The 20,265-nt window shown below is 46.6% G+C and overlaps 2 long non-coding RNA genes across 2 annotated transcripts; one reads left to right on the plus strand and one right to left on the minus strand.

Annotated features, from left to right (window-relative positions):
* Positions 1-5,188: 5,188 nt before the first annotated feature.
* LOC146891381 (uncharacterized) lies at positions 5,189-14,135 on the minus strand. The gene is made up of 3 exons (XR_014997239.2): positions 13,906-14,135; positions 5,836-6,012; positions 5,189-5,622 (listed from the first exon to the last, which is right to left on the minus strand). It is a non-coding gene; the product is annotated as an uncharacterized LOC146891381 (long non-coding RNA).
* Positions 14,076-17,656, plus strand: LOC146891382 (uncharacterized). Its single transcript, XR_014997240.2, has 2 exons — positions 14,076-16,884; positions 17,079-17,656. It is a non-coding gene; the product is annotated as an uncharacterized LOC146891382 (long non-coding RNA).
* Positions 17,657-20,265: the final 2,609 nt, after the last annotated feature.

The following is a 20,265-nucleotide window of genomic DNA, read 5'->3' on the forward strand; positions in this document are numbered from 1 at the left end:
CATACCCAATGCAATCATCTCTACCGCAGTGTTCTGGGCAGTGACCGTCACCCCCTGTTCCCAACATCTCGATGACTAGGCACTCACAGCTGAACAGGGAGTTAAATTGATTTTTATTTTATTTTATTTTTTGAGACAGGGTCTCACTACATAGCCCTGACTGGTCTGCAATTTGCTGTGTAGAGCAGGCTGACCTAGAGCTCACACAGATCCTCCTGCCTCTGCCTCACAAGGTCCGAGATTGCAGGCACACACACTACCACGCCTGGCTTTAACTCCACTTTAAATACCGACTTGCTGGATAGTTTGTCATGCTGCCACAATGCTCTACAATTTTACCCCTCTGTAACTTTTGTTCTTTGGCCCTAACATGTTGCTAGGACAACTGAAATCAAATAATTAGAGTTGACCTTTGCTCTGACAAGTGTGTACGGTCTGTGTGGTCTCCTGACAGGGTGACTCTCTTGGTAAGCATGTTTTGTTCCCTTTGTGGTTCCTCTTTCATTACTCATATGAATGCCAATCTTTAATTTGCCAGAGGTAGAAAAATACAACAAAAATAACTCATGTAAAGAAAAAAGTTTCTGTAATTGCAAGACCCAGTGAGAGAGATAATTTAGACAATGTTTGAGATTGGGGCGAGAGAGAGAAGGTAAAGGTATGTGACTCTAACCTAACGGCCTGAGTCACACATGGTAAAAGAAAACCACCCCGAAATCTGTCCTCTGATCTCCACATGTGGGCTCATGTACATGGGCATGTGTGTATACATGTGAGTGTGTGTGGGTGCGCACAAATAAGTAGGTGAATGAATAAATAAATAAACAAAAATGTTTAACAAAAACCTTGAGATAAGCCCTTGTAATGCAGATTCAGACTCTTGATTCTCCTGTCTCCTCCGTTATGCAGATTCAGACTCTTGATTCTCCTGTCTCCTCTGTTTCCCCAGTGCTGAGATCCCAGGCAAGACCCTCCAGCTCTGGTTAGAGGCAGCTTGGCTCCAATCAGATTCCAGCCTCTGCCTCCTGAGTGCTGTCACCACCACAAGTCTCTAGATGCATTTTTTTTTAAAAATTAACTCTGTGGAGAAACATTGTTACCATTGATTTGGTGTGGTAACACTCTAAAAATCTCATCTGGGTGAGGTAGCACAAGCCTTTAGCCCCCAAGATCTCTGAGTTTCAAGGCCAGTCTGGTCTTGAGGGCAAGTTCCAGAACAGCCAGAGCTACACGGAGAAACCCTGCCTTGAAAAATAAAAAAATGACCAACAACAGCAAAAAAGGTCAAAGTTCCATTTTAGACAAAGGGATTATTTTTTCGTTTATCTCCATTTGCAAAAGAAAAAATTCTCAAGACCTCTAAGAAGGTAATTGCATATTAACAGTGTTGACCTGTTTGTGTGTGTTTTCTCATAGTGCTGGACATTGGACCCAGGACCTCACATGTGCTAGGCAAGTACACTACTTAGTACTGAATGACAGCCATGCTCTCTAATGGGTTTTTGTCTTTTTTTTTAAAAAGAGCAGCCAATGCCCCTAACCATTAGGCCATCTCTCCAGCCTCTGCCCAGGCTGGCCCTGAACACAATATGTAACTAAGGAAGACCCTGGAGTTCAGCTCTTCTAAGCTCTGTGTATTTTGCAACTTTGCATTTTGAACTATGCATGGACATGGCTCACCAGCTCGCAAACGTTATACCCACGCCGTTCTCGTTAGTGTATCCATGCGCTGTTGCACACACACACTCTCTCTCTCTCTCTCTACACATATATGTAAAATGTGTGTGTTTTATTATTGTTTCACATGTAAAGTGGCCTGTGAAATATTCTATTTCATTTTACATGTCTCAAATAAATCTCTTCTTAAAATGTAAATAAAAGGCTTTTAAAATAAATTTAATTTTTCCTCAGAAGTGTTTAATTTTAGAATTTTAATCTTTTGCTATTTTAGACTTAGGGGTATTGGACTTTTTTGATTTCAACATTTGGGATTATGATATTTAGGATTTTGTCTTTTGGTTTTCTGGTTTATCTGAGTAGGATAATTCTCTTTTCTTCTTCCTTCCTTTTTTTGTTTCTTTGTTTTTTTCAAAACAGGGTTTGTCTGTAGCTTTGGACCCTGTCCTGGAACTTGCTTTGTAGAGCAGGTGGCCTCAAACTCACAGAGATCCACTTGCCTCTGCTTCCCAAATGCCGGGGTTAAAGGCCTGTGCCACCACCACCTGATTGGCTGGTTTGCTTGCTTCCTTCCCCCCTCCCTTTCTTTTTTTTCCTTTGAGACAGGGTTTCTCTGTATTGCCCTGGCTGTCCTGGAATTTACTCTGTAGACCAGGTTAACCTCAAATTTAGAGATCTGCCTGCTTCTGCTTTCAGAGAGTAAAGGGCTGGGCCACTTTAATAAAAGAGCAAGTTCCAGGACAGCCAAGACTACGTAGAGAAACCCTGCCTTAGAAAAAAAAAAAAAGAAAGAAAGAAATATAGATAAATATAGAAATATTCAGAAGTGGAGACCACCTAGGACTGAGACAGAGGACCCGAGGAAGACACAAACCTGCCATCCCAGTCCCCGAGCCTGGGCTGAAATCTTGAGTGTCGTTGAGCACAACTGTGTTTTATGATTGACAGGGTGGCTGTCACATGGTGCCAGGGCAGCCCCCTGGAACTCACTGGGGAAAAGCTGTTCATGGGGAAGTGTCTTTCTGAAGGTACCAGGGGAGATGCCCGTTTAACTGAACGAAACAGAAAGAGCCAAGAGTCAGAAGAGCCGTGGGTGTTGCAAGAGCTGGACCCTGAAGCACGAGTTCACGTGGAACGTACCAGAACCAGAAAACAGACTCCTTTCTTCCACAGTGTCTCCCCGGCGCCCTCTACTGACAGATGCCGCGTCTGTATCCTCACCGCTGCAGAGAAATGTTAAATTTTTGCTCAGCAAGTGATTAAAGATGAACTTACAGTGGAGACGGTATCTCAGCAGCAGGCACATCTTTGTCTTCCTCTTCTCTGCAGGCCCTGCGCACGCCCTTTCTGCCTCGAAGTATACACGCTCCAGGCCTGAAATGTCCCTTTCAACAACCTAGGGAGAAGGCACTCGGCCCTCCCAATACGGCACTGGATTGTTCCTGTTCCGTTTAATTGACTGATATTCTAAACACATGTCATAGATTTGTTTCTGAGGCAGAGATGTGGCGCGCGGTCATGGGCACTGAGGCCTCCTGGGAGAGGTGAGCTGGGTCAATCTGAACTTTTGAGAGAATGAGGTTCTAAAGAATAGAATCAGGAAAGAAAAGATGCTAAGCAGAGGGAAAGCTGGTGTTGCTGGCGAGTCTGTCTTTGCCGCTGCGGCGGTGCCTTCTGTTCCATGATTTTTCCTTTTGGTGCTGGGGTGGGAGCCCAGGGTCTCCTGCTAGGCAAGCACTGAGCTGTGTCCCCTAACCTTCTGGTTACTTCTGACTATCCTGCCCGATCTCCGGACAGTGTGAAGTGTACCCGTGTCATTCTGGGTCTTTGCTTTACACCCCCTTTCTTCCCCTCCCCCTTTGTATGAGGCAGAGTTTCTCCATCCAGTCTTGGCTGTCTTTGAACTCACTCTGCAGACCCCAGACTCAGAGATCGACGTGCCTCTGGAGTGTTGGGATTAAAGGTGTGCACCCCCAGACCCCGGCATTTCCCCACCCTTCCTTGAGTTTTCCACACTGCAGCCCAGACTGTCCCAGAGGTTTCTGTATTGTCTAGTCTCAACAACCCTGCCTCAGCCTCCACACTCTTAGTATTCCAGGGTGAGCCACACTGCCAGCTACCTCCTCTTTGTCAATTCCTCTTCCCCTTTCTCCCTCTGCTTATTTATTTTTCATGTTTTTCACTGTGTAACAGGCTGGCCTAGAACTCACTCTGTACCCTCGGCCATCCTTTTGCTTCCATCTCCCGAGTGCTGGGATTAGATATATAAACCACTATGCCCAACTCCTCATCATTTGGAAGTTATTTAATCTAATTCCCCCGGGAAGGGTAATTCAGTGTCCTACCATAATCACCCACTTCTGGAAAGGAATGCTTATACCATCTCTCTGGTGCTCTACCTGGAAAACTGGCTAGCCTGACTTGACTAAGCAGAGGCGAGACCAGCAAGGCTGAGGTTCTACAGGTGTGAGCATGGAGCTAAAACAAGCAACCCTTCCAGAGCAGACCCTGAAGGTGGGACTGTTGTTACTGTAGGTCACCTGAGCAATTATCACGGGGTGGGGAAAGAGCAGCAGCGGGAACAGGCAGAGGCAAGCTGGAGAGCTGCTGAAAGGCGCGCTGGGCAGCTCTGGGCAATTTCGTGCAAGGTCAGAGACAGACATCTGGGTGCTGGGTCCGAGACAGGCATCTGGGTGCAGGGTCAGACAGAGACAGGCATCTGGGTGCAGGGTCAGACAGAGACAGGCATCTGGGTGCAGGGTCAGACAGAGACAGGCATCTGGGTGCAGGGTCAGAGACAGGCAGCCGCTCCAGAAGCACAGGATGAGTGACCTTTCCCTGCATCAGTGGGAGCTCTCCAAAGCTATGCTAATTTACACTCCTTTATGTGTGTGTGCTCTTGTGAGCGATTTTATGCGTGTGCGCTCCGTGTGAGTGGTTTTTTGTGTGTGTGCTCCGTGTGAATGATTTTCTGTTTGTGCTCCGTGTGAGCGATTTTCTGTGTGTGCTCCGTGTGAGTGGTTTTCTGCATGTGTGCTCTGTGTGAGCGATTTTATGCATGTGCACTCCGTGTGAGTGGTTTTTTGTGTGTGTACTCCGTGTGAGCGGTTTTCTGTGTGTGCTCCGTGTGAGCGGTTTTCTGTGTGTGCTCCGTGTGAGTGGTTTTCTGCATGTGTACTCCGTGTGAGCGGTTTTCTGTGTGTGCTCCGTGTGAGCCGTTTTCTGTGTGTGCTCCGTGTGAGCGGTTTTCTGTGTGTGCTCCGTGTGAGCGACTTTCTGTGTGTGTGCTTCATGTGGGCGGTTTTCTGTGTGTGTGCTCCGTGTGAGCGGCTTTATGTGCTCTTCCTGCTAATAAAATTTCTCCAGGAACCAACACAGTCCATCCTTTTATATAATATTTTATTACTTTTTGAGACTCTATACATGTATATAATATACGCACCCTGTTCTTCTCCCAACTTTTCTGTGTCCACAGACTCACCCCCAAGTCCCCAATTCCCCCCCTCACAACATCATCTTTTTTTTTTTTTGAGAGCTCCAGTTCTGGCTGCTCTGGAACTTTCTTTGTAAATTTGGCTGACCTTGAACTTGTAGGTGTCTGTCTGTCTCAGCCTTTAGAATGGAAGAATTAAAAGCATGAGCCACAATGCCCAGTCTCTTGCTTTAAATAACCCATCCAGTTCAATTTGTGCTGCCCATATATACATGGGTGTAGGGCCATCCCCTGGGGCTTGGCTGACCAACCAGGAGCATCTTTCTAACAGCCAACATCAACTGTCAGCAAGTCTGCAGCTAAGAGTGGGGGTTGCTGAACTCCTCTGCCTGCAGGACTTGTGTTGGAATGTGGACCGACTTGATCTTGTGCGTAGCTGTTTATCCTTGTCTTCTTCCAATTGGCTCCTTCTCCCCTCGGGTGTGCTGTGGCAGGCGCTATGGAAACGTGCCCTGTAAGGTATCATACAGATGTGTGTTGCACCTTGCCCGCTGCAGAGGCTGCCGTCATGACCAAAGTCATCACCAGATTGTCTTGTCCAGCTGTTCACCTAACAACACTAACCAAAAGAGCCCTGGTACACAGGCTCTATATAAATCTAACTGGATACATTGAGAAAGAGGAAGCCGGAGTACAAAAGGAGGAACACACTATTTATCAGTTACCCGCCATGTCCGTCAGCATAAAAACCCTGTGCAGGATGCTTCGGTGTTGCTGTCTAAGCCTCCAGCTGTGACTTGGCTTTTTCCTCTGCTGTCTGGTGGGATTTCTGCTTTGGTCTCTGATGCTGCTGGTTCCACTCCCTTCCTTGAAAACTTCTGTCTTAGTTACAGTTTCTGTTGCTGCAACAAAACACCATGACCAAAAAGCAAGTTGGGGAGGAAAGGGTTTATTTGGCCTACACTTCAGCATTGCTGTTCATCACTGTAGGAAGTCAGGACAGAGATTCAAACAGGGCAGGATCCTGGAGGCAGGAGCTGATGCAGAGGCCATGGAGGGGAGCTGCTTACTGGCTTGCTCCCCAAGGCTTGCTCAGCCTGTTTTCTTATAGAACCCAGGACCAGTACCCCTCATCACGGGCTGAACCCTCCCCCACTGGTCACTAATTGAGAAGATGCCTTACAGCTGTGTCTCATGGAGGCCTCTCCTCAGCAGAGGCCCCCTCCTCTGAAGACTTCATAGCTTGTGTCAAGTTGACACACAAAATCACCCAGTGTTCATTCATCATTCACTGATTCCTCCGAGAGCACAACCTGCGTTCTCCGCTACGGCGGTTCCCAGGGTAATTACCTCCAAAGGCTTCTCTCTGCATCCTGATCCCTGGCCCTGTCATGTTACAGTAAAGGCGGCTTTGCGCTGTGGTTTGGTTAAGGATTCTGAGGTGGAAGATGGTCCAGGGTTACCTGGCTGATGTGGTCATGGTGGTGTTTCTAGGGGGAAGTAGTCGGGTCAGAATCAGAGAAGGGAGATGAGTGATGGGAAGAGACTGGAGGGATATAGGGTCATGAGCTAGGGATGGCAGTAGCTTATAGAAACAGGAAGCACGAGGAAGTGAAGGGTTGTCTCTTGAGCCGGAGAAGGATGCTGGAACGTGTCTGAGCAACAGTGCGGTTCACGTTGGATACCAGTGTCATAGAATACAGCCTGAGAATCATCAAGCATTAGATTCACATGTATGAACCCCAGTGTCTATTAGGTGTCCTCACAGACAAAGGCTTCTGCTTTTGTATCTATTTTAGTAGACTCAATAGAGTCTGACAGAGACACTATCATTCAATATTGTTCAAATCTCGACCCCCTAATCCCGGCGAGCATGATCTTATTTGGAAAATGTTCTTTACAGATGCAATGACATTGTGGATCTCAAAGTGAGGTCCTCCTGGATTTCTGGGCATCTCCAGTGACAGGGTCCTTAGGGGCCAGGCAGAGAGATTTTTCGGTAGGGAAGTATCTGTGAAGATGAGGGCAGAGAGTGGATGAGGCTGTCACAACCAAGGACCTCTGGAGCCTCCAGCAGCAGAAGAGGCAGGGAGGGCACTGGAGCCTTAGAGGAGCACAGGCTTTCCAGCCTCCAGAGCTGAGAGAGAAAATCACGGTTGGCGAGGCTCACGGCTTTCAGGCATCTGTCTGGGAGCTACAGTCACTGGCATAATCACTTTCTTCCTGTTTCTTTATTAGACCATTGTCATCAAGACCCTGTTAGCTGACTATGCTGAAAACAGAAGTCCCCTGGCCGGGTTCTCTCCCATGCCTCTAACATGGTAGCCTGTGGTTCCAGACTCCCCTCTGCCGGGCTCTGATAGTCCACCAGTGTACATTTCTTTGCGTGCTTAGCATTCAGCACAGCTAGAACAGATGGCCTAAAGATGAAAAGGGTGTAGCAGCCAGGTTGGAATGGTTGTCAACAACAGCCCACGTGAACAGTGGCCACAGTGACATAGCAAAGTCCGAGAGGTCCTCAACTGGGCCAGACATTGACGGTTTATGGCTGGTGTGTGTGTGTGTGTGTGTGTGTGTGTGTAAGGGGGAGGAAGGAGAGGGAAGAAAGGAAAAAGGAGGGAGGGAGGGAAGGAGAAGGGGGTAGGGGAGGTCAGAGCGTATCTTTCAGGGGTCAGGGGTCAGGTTTCTCCTTCCATTGCTGGTTCTGGGAACTGAACTCAAGTTGGCCAGTGTGTAAAGCACACTCTTTAACCCTTTGAGCTATCTTCTAGCCCCTGATGCCAGTTCTTACCATGTGCTGGTCTCTGCTCAGTCCATTCTTTCTGAAACTTTGTCACAAGCCTCTGGATGAGCCGACAGAGGCTGAGATTCATTTATATGCTGGAGGTCACACAGTAGCAGGGAATGCGAGTGGGGAAGGAAGTCCGATGTCTTCACAGACATCTGGAGAGGAAAAATTTCTCTACAGAGGAAGGAATACATGAAAAGGGGGGGGGGACATCCAGTCTGGATGCCCTCAGAAAGGGAAGCTCTACTTCACAGAAAAATGGTGCAGGGTGGAACCTAATTAATGACCATCGCTCGGTTCCCACAGGAACGCGGGTTGGAGAGTCAGGAGACAGCCTCCTTAGAGAAGCATGTAGGCTCGTGTGTGTGTGTGTGTGTGTGTGTGTGTGTGTGTGTAGGGGTCAGTTGCCCCACTCTCTCCTTCAGGGAAAGCTGAGCTCTGATAGGACTAAGTGGGAAAGGCTGGGAGGCAGGAACTGTGGCCAGGTCCCAGAGAAGGGAACTTGGTACACTTGCTGGAGCTTGAAGGCTCCCTGACATGGCTGTTCTCGCCTCGTCTGCAACCCCAGTACCGTCTGCAGCAAAGCCTCGGAGCTAAGAGGACACAGAGACTTCTGTGAGAAGGCAAGGACTGGGCTGAACTGCAAACTTGCCTCTCCAGTTAGAGCAGGGATGTGAAGCCAAAAATAAACAGAGATGTGGTAACTGAAAGAGGGAAGGGCCCTAAGCCGACAGCTTGCACAAGAGAGGGAAGGAAAACCAGGGAGGCCCTTTCACCCTTAGCTGGAGGTGTGGCCCCCAGAGGCTGTGGGCACATAGGTGGCAGAGATGGTGAGAGAGCCCCCTGAATGCAAGAGCGACTGATACCATGCAGTATTAGTGGGCAGTTTGCTTGTCTTAACCCTCATGTGCTGATAGCCATGTTTGACCAAAGTTGGCATTTTCTGGCATGGCGGATACAGATGTATTCCCAGGGACTCTTCCAAACAACCCCAGTGACAAGCTGTTGGGGATCCTGTTCCCTCAGGTTTTGGCAGACTGTCATACCATACACCAAAGCTGAGCTATTTCAGGGACTGTCCTTGTGAGTCATCATGCTGATTCTCTGTATCGAGTTTTTACCTCTGCTCTATAATCTCATTCCTTTGTTCAGTGTATATGGGCGACAATTACGTTGTTTTCTTTGCCTACCTTTCTCCTCTGTGAGATCAAGATGGCCTCAATAGTGGAAAGGGCCGGCACAGTTTCCCTGACCGTTTCACAGAATGGTTAAAGCTAAACTTGGTACAGGGCTTCAGTTTAGATCCGAAGTGACAAACGAGCTGATGGAAATGCTCTTGTGAGCTTCACAGAGAACAAGAGTGTCTGAAAGAACGCACGCCACACTTCGCAAGGCCCTGTGCTCAGTCCTAGAGAGGCATGCAGGAAATTTATCATATCTCGTTACTTCTCTAGTTGCTCAAATGTTTTTAGTAGATAATCTTAGGGAATTATAATAAAAATAGAGAACTATGCTCGAGGAGTCCAGTCAAAGAGAGAGAGGAGCAATAATATGAGCAAAGGGGTCAAGACCATGATGGGGATACCCATAAAAACAACTGACCTGAGCTAATGGGAGCTCACTGACTCTGGACTGACAGCAGGTGAACCTGCATAGGACTGAACTGGGCCCTCTGAATGTGGGTGACAGTTGTGTGACTGGGGCAGACTGTGGGAACACTGCCCCTAGTTGTGGGACCAGAATTTATCCCTAGTACTTGAACTGGCTCTTTGAAGCCCATTCTCTATGGAGAGATACCTAACTCAGCCTAGATATATGGGGAGGGCTTTGGTCCTGCCTCAAGGTGATGTGCCAGGCTTTGTTGACTTCCCATGGGAAGCCTTACCCTCTCTGAGGAGTGGATCAGTTAGGGTGGAGAGAAGGTGAGATGGGGGAAGAGGGGGGGGGAAGCAGTTGGAACTAGAATTTGCCTGTAAAATGAGAAAAGACTGTTTTTTAAAAAGTACATAAAAGGAAAGAGTTTTGTTTCTGTATTTTATAAAAGTAACACATATACACATACACATGCATACACACATAAACACACAGACATATACACATATACAAACACACAGATACTCAACTGACACATATATACAGAGACACAGACAAACACACATACACATATACTCACAGACATGAACATGCACATAGACACATGTACATATACACATAAGCATACACACACACACACACACATACACATACATACACACTGAGTTTTGCTTTTGAAGGGCCTGTCTATCAAACTGTGTATCTATCTTGACAAATTACCAACTCCTCAAATTTTTTTAAAAAAATCATTTTATATATATGAGTGTTTGCCTATGTGTATGTGTGTGTGTATGCTTCACTTGAGTGTCTGGTGCCTATAGGGGCCAGAAAAGGGCATAAGACCCCCTGGAACTGGAGTTACAGACAGTTGTGAGCAGTCACGTGGGTGCTGGGAACCAAACCCTGGTCCTCTGCAAGAGCAGAAGTGCTCTTACCTGCTGAGCCTCTCCAGCCTCCTCCCCTCACCCCTCTTAAGGTTTTTGAGACAGAATCTGGATATGTATTTCAGGTTGGCCTTAAACTTGTTATGTATCTGTAGCTCAGGTTGGACTCAAACTCACGGTCATCCTGCCCTACCCTCCTGAGTACTGGGCATGTGCAATGCTAGGCTTCTGTTTTATGGATAATGGGTCTGTTTTGCCATCATTAGCTTTGAAGCTTATTGGTTAGTTTGTCTCCTCTTCCTCTCCCCTCCTTCTTTTCTTTCCCCTCCTCCTCCTTCAGGAGACAGATAGGGTCTTTTTTTCATATTTCTTTATTAAAAATTATTTCTCATTTTACATACCAACCCCAGTTCCCCTCCCTCTCTTTCTCCCACCCCCTCCCCTCTTCCCAACCCCATTCACTCCTCAGGGGGCAAGTTCTTCCTTGGGGAGGACAGACAGGGCTGTCCTATCTGTTCTAGCCTAGGCTGGTCTCAAATTCAAATGTATGGTTGTTCTGCCTCGGCCTTCTATGTCATAGAATGCAGCACATGTCACCATGACCAGCTCATGGAAATTTAAAGAATTTAGCCTGAACAATTCAATATTTTTAGCACCAAGAGGGCTGAGAGACCTGATTTAGGGAAGAGAGAAGGAAAGAAATTATAGTAACCCAAGAAAGATGAATCATAGGGCTGAGAGCACTGAACCATGTGTGCTTTGCTTACCAGAGATTTCTAGGAGGCAGGTGTTTCAAACGTGGCCACATTTTTCTTTCCTTGGTACGTCTCTACTGTTGGGATTCAGGCATTATGCTGGGCCCTGTTATCTGGCAGGATGAACCCAGGCAGTACCCTAGCCAGCCTGGGAATGTCCCCCTCCTCTAAAGGTTCCTTATCGCTAGTCATTTCATGCTCCAGTTGAAGGCGTCTCTTCTGCCCGCCCCTGCTGGCCATCAAGCCCCGGGTGGTAAGTTCCGGCCTGTGTTGCTGCTCTGTCTCTGTTCCCATCCTTTCTGCCTCAGCCCAGGTAGGTGGGTCCTCTTTCCCACCCAGCTGTGGGCTGGCAGCGCATGCTCGGGATGTATGTGTGAATAGCGTGGCTACACGTGTGTGATTCTGAATGGCCGCACCCTTTATGCATGTCTTACCAAGGGCATATGTTTTAAAGTCTGCACGGTGCCTTGTAACACTGGGGCAAGTGCCATCTTGGCTAAGGGTGGCTACGTGACCAGCCGCGCCTGAGCCTCTCAGCTCTGGAACAGGGAAGAGTTGTTGTTTGTTGGCAGCTTTAATTCTCCACTTTCTCTCTCTCTCTCTCTCTCTCTCTCTCTCTCTCTCTCTCTCTCTGTCTAAGTGCCCTTTTTGCTACCTCACGTGAGTCAGAGATGGAAAGGGCAGCTTCCTCTCACCCAGTGTACATGTGACTTTTGATTTAACTTTATGTGTAAATATAAGCCAGCTCTAACTATGTATGTATGTATGCTACTTAAATTCAACTGTGTGTATGTGTACATGTACTTATTGTTAAAAATGTTTTAAATAGTCCTAATAAACTCTGTTCATTGTATCTCCTCCTAGACAAAAAGTCTCAAATATTTTAAATTGGTATATAAGTTTAAATGATGACAAATATCCGGTTAGCTCTGTTACAACATACTGTCTATGTGATTCAACCCTGCTTTAAAATATATTCTACATGGTGATAAAAAATTTAAGGTCATGAAGGGGAGAGGAGAGGCAGGGAAGGGAGCATAGAAAAATGTAGAGCTCAATAAAAATCAATTAAAAAAAGAGAAGAAATTTTTTTAAAAAAAATTAAGGCCATAAAGACGTAGTTCAGATTAACAAAAGCTAATCTAGAGATCTAGAGATTGTCTGTAAGCTGTTCTTCAATATTGTCAGTCTTTACTTTTTTCTTTACCTCCTTGTCCTTCACAAGTATAAATCTGTCCTTCTAAGTTAAAGCCAGTTACAGTCAAGCTGGCGGACTCTGGGTAAAACATTGCTCCACAACCTCTCAACTTGGATCCAGCTCTCCAGGCAGATCCTATACTACAGTCATGACTCATATGTGCCCAATAGACAGTCCTCAAATGCTCAAAGATCTAGAGGAGACAGGTTGGCTGCTGGCACCACCCCGTTTCCTCCGAAGAATACGGATACGAACAGAAGAACCCACACCTGGAGCTTGCTTCACAAGTGGCAGCACTAGCCACTGAGCAAACCTGCCTTTCACCTCAACTACTACAAAGACCTCTTCAGACCATGGACAACAGGGCACGGAGGAATGACTGCCTCATATTGCCCAGGGAAAGGCAGGCTGGTCTTCCTACAAACTCCTAATTCACAGGATCTGAAGCCTGGCAGGCCCTGTGCTGTCGGTGTAAGACGGATGTTGCCCTAAGACCTGCCCTCAACGACCAGGAGGACCCTGGAAAGATTGTCTAGGTAGTCAATCCAGTAAGTCTCTGTCACTTTTTAATTAAATAACTCAGGTAAACTTTATCCTCCTCGACAACTCTGAGGCAGTTGGATGGCTGGTAGCTTTGCCAGTTTAAAAGGAACAAATTCTCAGAACAGATTTCAGCATAGCTTCTTATCTTACCTTTCCTTGGTTTATATAAAAGGTGTTTTAGGATACAAAGCTTAAGGTGTGAGGAGGTGTGGGGATCTAAGAGTGTTTCAGGGTATAAGAAAGTGTTTCGAGGTGTACAAATGCATGTTATCAGATTTCTCTCTCATGAAAATTAAGTTTATAGTCAACATTAATCAATAAAGTTCTAATGAGCTATTAATCCAACCCTGACAGAGGACTACCCCATAGCTATAAGCTTAAGAGTTTAAATTCCCTTTGCTGGTTTTCTAACTGTAGACCTCAAAGACACTTTTCATTGTGCAAAACACGTTTGTCACCATCACTTCTGATGTGAGTACACTGCCGTTTCTACAACACAAATTTCAGCCATGTCCAAGAGACAACGGACAGTTCCACAGGGCCTGGACAGCAGGGAAACAACCAGCTACTCTAGGACATGGCCAGCACCCCAGCTTTCTCAGGTCCAAGACTTCAACACCCACAAGTCAGCAGGAAGCAGTCTTGAGAACCCGGCGCCCCATTCCTGTGTCAGCTGCTATCCCCTTAATTCTCCCACTTTTATAATAAGAAAAAGAAGGGAATATTAGGATTCAGGCATTCTGCTGGTCCCTGTCATGCAGCAGGATGAACCCAGGCAGTACCCTGGCCAGTCCAGGGGTACTATGGCTGCTACTCACAGATGCAAAGGTCCCTTTAAGAGACAAGCCCCACCCAATACTGTTCCTCCCACCACCACTACAGCTCATCTGAAGAGGCAGGCTGGTCCTTGTCTCTTCTTCCTCTCCCTCTCTGTATTTCTCTTCCCCTCCTCTCTCCCCTTTACCCTTCTCTCAACAAACCCCTCACTTAAGTTCTGTTTGCAGGCGCATTTGTCTCCCACCCATGGTCCTCACCAGTCAGGGCTCCTCCTGTGCCATCTTACAAAATCTGCCTGCTTAAATGTGGTAAGGAGATGAGAGAACCGCGGTAGAGGGGAAGAAAAAGTTTCCTCTTCTCACAGGAAGCCGGCTTTCCATTTCTCCTCTTTCCCTGCTGGATCTGTTGGATGCTGTCCTTGACTGAGCCACTTGGGAGGCTTCCTCATCCACACAATCTCGCAGGAGGCTAAGAAGTTAACTTCCTGTTGATCAACAGAGGCTTTTCTAGGCACATGATGTCCGTGCCACATCCTCCTAGTAGGCTCCTCACGTGCCCCAAGGCTGCCTCTAGGCTGCCCAACCCAGCAGAAGCTTGGCCCTCAGAGAGGAATGTCCATTTGTCCAGGTGCATCCTCAAAGTGACAGACCCGTGAATGTCAAAGGAATGGTACACGTTGACAGTTGGAGGTCTGGAACAGTCTTTAAAGTTCTTTTTACATGCTGAAGGTGGTAATTCTTTGGTCAAGAGAATGCGGCCTGGACATGCTTTTGGACAGGGAGCTATGTATGCCTACCACTCTACTCCCCAAACCACTGCACGTAATTTTGAATCATGGTGACATATATTTGGGGTGCGGTACATTTGGGGTACATAAATGTATTTTGAAGCAAAAACACTTGTGTCTTGAAAAACTGAAAATGACTTGATATGGCTGCTAACAGCGTTGGCACTGATAATTAGGACTTTTTGGTGGAAATGAACAGAAAAAGAGGAGAGAGATGGATGAGGAACAGCTGTCAGAAGCCTGGATCCATGAGTCATCAAGTCCGTTGCCCTGGAGAACAGCCAGATGTTCTTCTCGCTGATTTTTGTATAGCCTATTGTCCCATGTTCAGCTTGGAGCCGAGGAGATGGCTCAGCAGGTTAAGTGCGAGGTGCACAAGCTGAATGAACTGAGTTTGTTTCCCGGAATCCGAATAAAAAGCCAGATATAGCGGCTCGCATCTGTAATCGCAGCGCTCCCGCAGTGAGATGGGAGGCAGAGATAGGAGAACTGCCCTGGAACTCACCAGCCTGCTCTCCTGGAGTAAGCCATATAGAAGCAGAAACGCGAACCAGGCTGTCCTCTGACCTCCACAAGCATTGCCATGGCAACCCAGGACAAGCACAGCTTGCTCCTGGCTGGTGGCTCTGTGAGGGCTGACCAGGGGTCTGCTAGCCGTCCTCTGGTCACCCACACGGTTGCAGCCAGCTGACGCTGGAGCTGCGGTCTCCTTACAACTCAACTGAACTGGAGTCCAAGATGGTTCCTAGCAGGCTGGGATTGATGATGCCTATCTATTGAGTGTCCTGGAGGCCACAACTGGAGCACATGTGTGACTTGGGACTTTCATTGTGTGTGTGCTAGGTTCACACAGAAGTGCCCGAAATAGGGGCAATTTAGAAAGTGTCTTATAGACCCCGATTCCTGGATGTTCTGGGATGTTACAGATGCCATAATCTGTTGGTTAAAGCACATCACTATAGTGTTCCAGAGTCAAAGGGAGAACTGATTTTTTTTTTTTTTGAGACATGTTCTCGTGTGGCAGAGAGCAGACTCAAATGCCCTGTGTAGTTGAGGATGACCTTAACTTCTGGTCCTCCTGCCTCTACTTTCTTTGCTGACATACAAGCATGCACTGCTATCCCTGCTTTTGCAGGTGATGCTAAGGATGGAGGCCAGAGCCTTGGGCACTCTAGAATGTGAGTGTTCTTCCAGCTGAGCTACACTGCTAGACCCTGGCTTCCAGTCTCGGGGCAGTGAAACACACGTAATAGAGCACTTGCCTTGTGTTTGTGAGGACCTGGGTTCCAGCATCCTCAGCACTAAAAGCTGAAAGCAGCTAGCCATACTGCAAAAATTAACGATTATACACACACACACACACACACACACACACACACACACACACACGTACATACATACATACATATATGTATGTGTGTGTTCAAGTAGGCAAGGAAACTGTTGTGTAGTGAAGATGCTCCTTTCTCTGGGGCAGTCCACTAGTCCTTTTAAAACCAGTGCCTTGTTCCTTCTTGTCATACCTGCCTGTCCTGGTATGATCTTGTATCTGAGCTTGAAATGAAAAGTAAAAAGAAGCCAGGTAGTGGTGGTGACGCAGACCTTTAATCCCAGCACTCAGTAGGCAAAGGCAGGCTGATCTCTGTGAGTTCAAGGCCAGCCTGATCTACAAAGCTAGTTCTAAGAAAGACTCCAAAGATACAGGAAATCCCTGTCTCGAACTCCTCCCCTCCCCCAAAGTAAAGAAAGCTGTGAATGAATTTAGTTAAAGTCAGATTGGAGAAGGGTGCTGGGGATGCTTTACCCAGCAGGAGACTAGGTAAAGAGTGGGACCGGGTGATCCAAGGATGGATGTCGATCTGGTGTTTTTCCTGCTAGTGAACAGGATGTTTGTTCCCAATTTCAGGTGAAGTACTGACGGGAGATGCACTGTGAAGGAAAGAGTTTGTAAGAATTGGCTGAGGGGTATGGAGTACGGAGCCCGGTTCTCAAGAGCCTGGAGGAAGCCCTGGATTTGTTTTCTAGAACCACATAAACTGGGCACGGTGGAACTTTCCCACAACCCAGGAACTCGGGAGGAACAGGGAGGATTGGTTCAAGGTTATCCTTCCGAGATACACAGGAGCCTGTCTGGAGACAGACTAAGTGAGCAAGAACCGAGGACCTACGAATCATACACGTCAAGATTTAATATGCAATCAGTTACAGTGATTACGGCTGCAGCTGGTTTGTTGAGAATCTATGATCTGCCAGGAGCATGCTAGGTGCTCAGCCGTGTTTCTCTTGATCTTTGTCACCCTGGAAGTTAGAGTTTATCCTCCTCACTTTATGAATTCTAAACACCGGAAACACTGGTGCAGCAGTTGTACGCTTTCCCCTTCCACATGGTTAAATGGTGGATAAGAAGACACCAATTTCACCGGCTCTGTTGGACTCCAAAGCCTAGGAGGTTTTTTTTTTTTAGATTTATTTATTTATTATGTATACAGCATTCTGTCTGGATGTTTGCCTACAGGCGAGAAGAGGGAGTCATATCTCACTATAGATGGTTGTGAGCCATCATGTGGTTGCTGGGAAAGGACCTCTGGAAGAGCAGCCTGTACTCTTAACCGCTGAGCCATCTCTCCAGCCCAAGCCTAGGAGTTTTTGTTTGGTCCCCCAGATTGTGTTTCTACTTGAGAAGAAATTTTAAAATGAAATCATACTTAAATTTCTATTCACAAAGGAACACGTGAATGATGCCAGTGTTCTATCAAAAGCTATTTTTTTAAATAGATTCTCTTGGCAATATTTGGATTTAAATATTCTGTTGACTTTTATTTAATCTAGAGCCAAGTTTTAAAAGCTGCTCTTTGATGGATGTATATTTATTTTGGAGTAGTATGGAAAGAAAGGTTATTCAATAATTGCCTGCCACACATAGTAGTAATAAATGGAATTTTGTTCTGTTTCATTTGTTCTGAAGATAGGGTCTCCCCGTGTAGCCATGGCAGGCCTGACTCACGCTGTAGAGTCACAGAGATCTGTCTGCCTCTGCCTCCCCAGTGTGGAGATTAAAGGCATGAGCTGCCTCGCCCAAGAGAGATGAAAATTTTCCTCTACTGATAAAGGTAACATGTATAGAATTTAGGAACTTGCTACAGAAGAAAGCAGACATTATATATTTGCTTGTGTTAAGAGTATTTCAGTAAGATTATACTCTGTAATAAAACTTAACCGCAGTTGTGCCTGTGTATGTGTGAGCATGTTTCCCCCGTGTGTATGTATGTGAATGTGTGTGTGTATGCCCATGTGTATGAACACGTGCCACACTCTTGTTCTCTGTTTGTGTGTGTGCACATGTTTCTGTTCACCCATGTATGGAGGCTGGAGACTGATGTTAGCTGTCTTCCTTAAATGCTATCCATGTTACCCTGCTGTGTGTGTGTGTGTGCAAGTATACATGTGAGAACATTCCTCCATGTTCACCCATGTGTGGAGGCTGGAGACTGATGTTAGCTGTCTTCCTTAGATGCTATCCATGTTGTTGTTCTGCTGTGTGTGTGTGTGTGTGTGTGTGTATGTGCGAGTGTACATGTGAGAACATGCCTCTGTGTTCACTCATGTGGAGGTTGGGGATTGATGGCAGCTGTCTTCCTTAGATGCTGTCGTTTACTCTGCTGTGTGTGTGTGTGTGTGTGTGTGTGTGCGCGCGCGTGTACATGTGAGAACATGTCTCGATGTTCACCCATGTGGAGGCTGGAGATTGATGTCAGCTGTCTTCCTTAGATGCTATCCATGTTTACTCTGCTGTGTGTGCTGTGTGTGTGTGTGTGTGTGTGTGTGCACGTGCACATGTGAGAACATGTCTCCGTGTTCAGCCATGTGGAGGCTGGGGATTGACGGCAGCTGGCTTCCTTAGATCCTCTCCACGTTGCTTACACTGTCCAAGACCATCCTTAGGGACATAGTGAAGTTAGCTTGTTTCAAAAGAAACTGTAATTTAGATATATGAATAAGGATCTCTATTCAAATTTAAACACTGTTTTAAAAAGTCTAAGGTGAGATTTTGACAGATGGCAAAAAGAGCAGTCGCCTTAGATACGCAATAACTGACTCTTCCACGAAATGCTCTGAAATGCCTGCCAAAAGCATCTCAAACCACTCCTAAGTTTTCTAAGCTTAAATCCCAGCTTCTTCAAGAGACATATGCAATATTTTTTTGCCTTTTTTCTTTTTGAATAGATTCGATTTTTTAAGAGCAGTTTTTGGTTTGGTTTATAGCGATTCTGAGGGAAGAGTACACAGTTTCCGTGTATACCCGCCCCATCTCTCCAACCATAACTGTCCTGAAACAGGGTTGTATAATCTGCTGGAATAGAGTAACTTACATCTACCTGAGGATCCAACCCAGGACCGTGGACAGAGGGTTTGACGTCATACATCCTTGGGGTTGAGCGGAATATAAGGAGCATGTTTCCATTGTCATGGTAGTGTCATAGAGTGCTTGCCCTCCCCACTCCCTCTGCACTGATAACCGACAACCACTGATGGATTTTATCGTCTTGTGACATTATTATCGGAGACAGCCTCTCAAGGATCTCTGGCTGGTCTCAAATGTGCTGTGTAGCTGAGGGCAGACGGCCTTGAACTTCTGATCCTCTTGCCTCCGTTTCCCAGGTGCTGGGATTCCATGCACCTACACGCTCAGTTTTAAGCACTGTGGAACATGGGTCAGTCTCAGGTCCCTCACTGGGACCCAGATGTAGGCTAGGCTGGCTAGCCAGTGAGCCGCAGGGATCTCCCTGTCTCTACCTTCCCCACACTGGGGTTCCAGGGGTGTGCCCTTACACCCAACATTTCTGTGGGTGCTGGGGTTTAAACTCAAGCCTCGATGCTTGCATATCAAGCTCTCTACTGACTGAGCCCTCCCCACAGCCCCGATTGCTTTGAGATAGGGTCTCCTGTATCCCGAGCTGATGTGCCCTGCTGAGGGTGTCTCCGGCTTCCCTCTCCCAGGTGCTTTGATTATGGTTGAGCACCACCACAGAGCGAATCCTTCTATATTTTGGATTCCAGCAGAGGATGAAAGGATAATGGCTCATCAGGTGTGTGGATGTGGTCGTGCCATTTTACGGGTGACACCCCCCACCCCAGCCGTCTATCGAGTAGTTCCTGTTTCATCTTCAAGTCACAGGGGAGACAGGAGGTGAGGGGCAGATCTTACCATGTGAACAGGTACTAGAGTTACCAGCTGAGACGGGAGGGCCAAATGCCCTTAGGGGACTTTGGTTTCTCATTTTGTTCAGCTTGCTATGTGCCATTCAACAGAACTGTGTCAGTAAAGAACCAGAACTTAAATTTAAAATTAACTAATACAGGTGCTTAGTGGTTCCCATATTTGCCGGTATGACTCAAACTGGGGAACGCACATCCCAGGAAGGGAGAATACACAGACTGCCGGAAGAAAACATAGCACTCCAAATATTTAAATTGTTAATTTGGTATCTTTTAGCTAATACTTAAAAATAAGGTAAATTCTAATAGATATACGTGTGCACACATACATAGTATATATATGCTTAATAATTTTCATTGTGCTCACATAGCACTTAGCTTGTGCTTGGGATATGTTACAGATATTGGTTTATTTAATGACTCTGAGGTAATTTCTTTTACCCATGAAGGAACTAAGAGTAACCGGGTGTGTCCAAGGACACAGGTATTATACAGCTGGTGGACTTTGAGTGTGCAGACATTCGGGCTTGCACCTGTATACTTTAAGTTAAATAAGTGTATTGGTAGGGAGGGCAACATTTTTATGACACGAGCAACTGAAAATGTTTGGTTC

The sequence above is a fragment of the Myodes glareolus genome, chromosome 16, assembly GCF_982192425.1.
Source record: "Myodes glareolus chromosome 16, mMyoGla1.1, whole genome shotgun sequence".
NCBI classification, from domain to species: Eukaryota; Metazoa; Chordata; class Mammalia; order Rodentia; family Cricetidae; genus Myodes; species Myodes glareolus.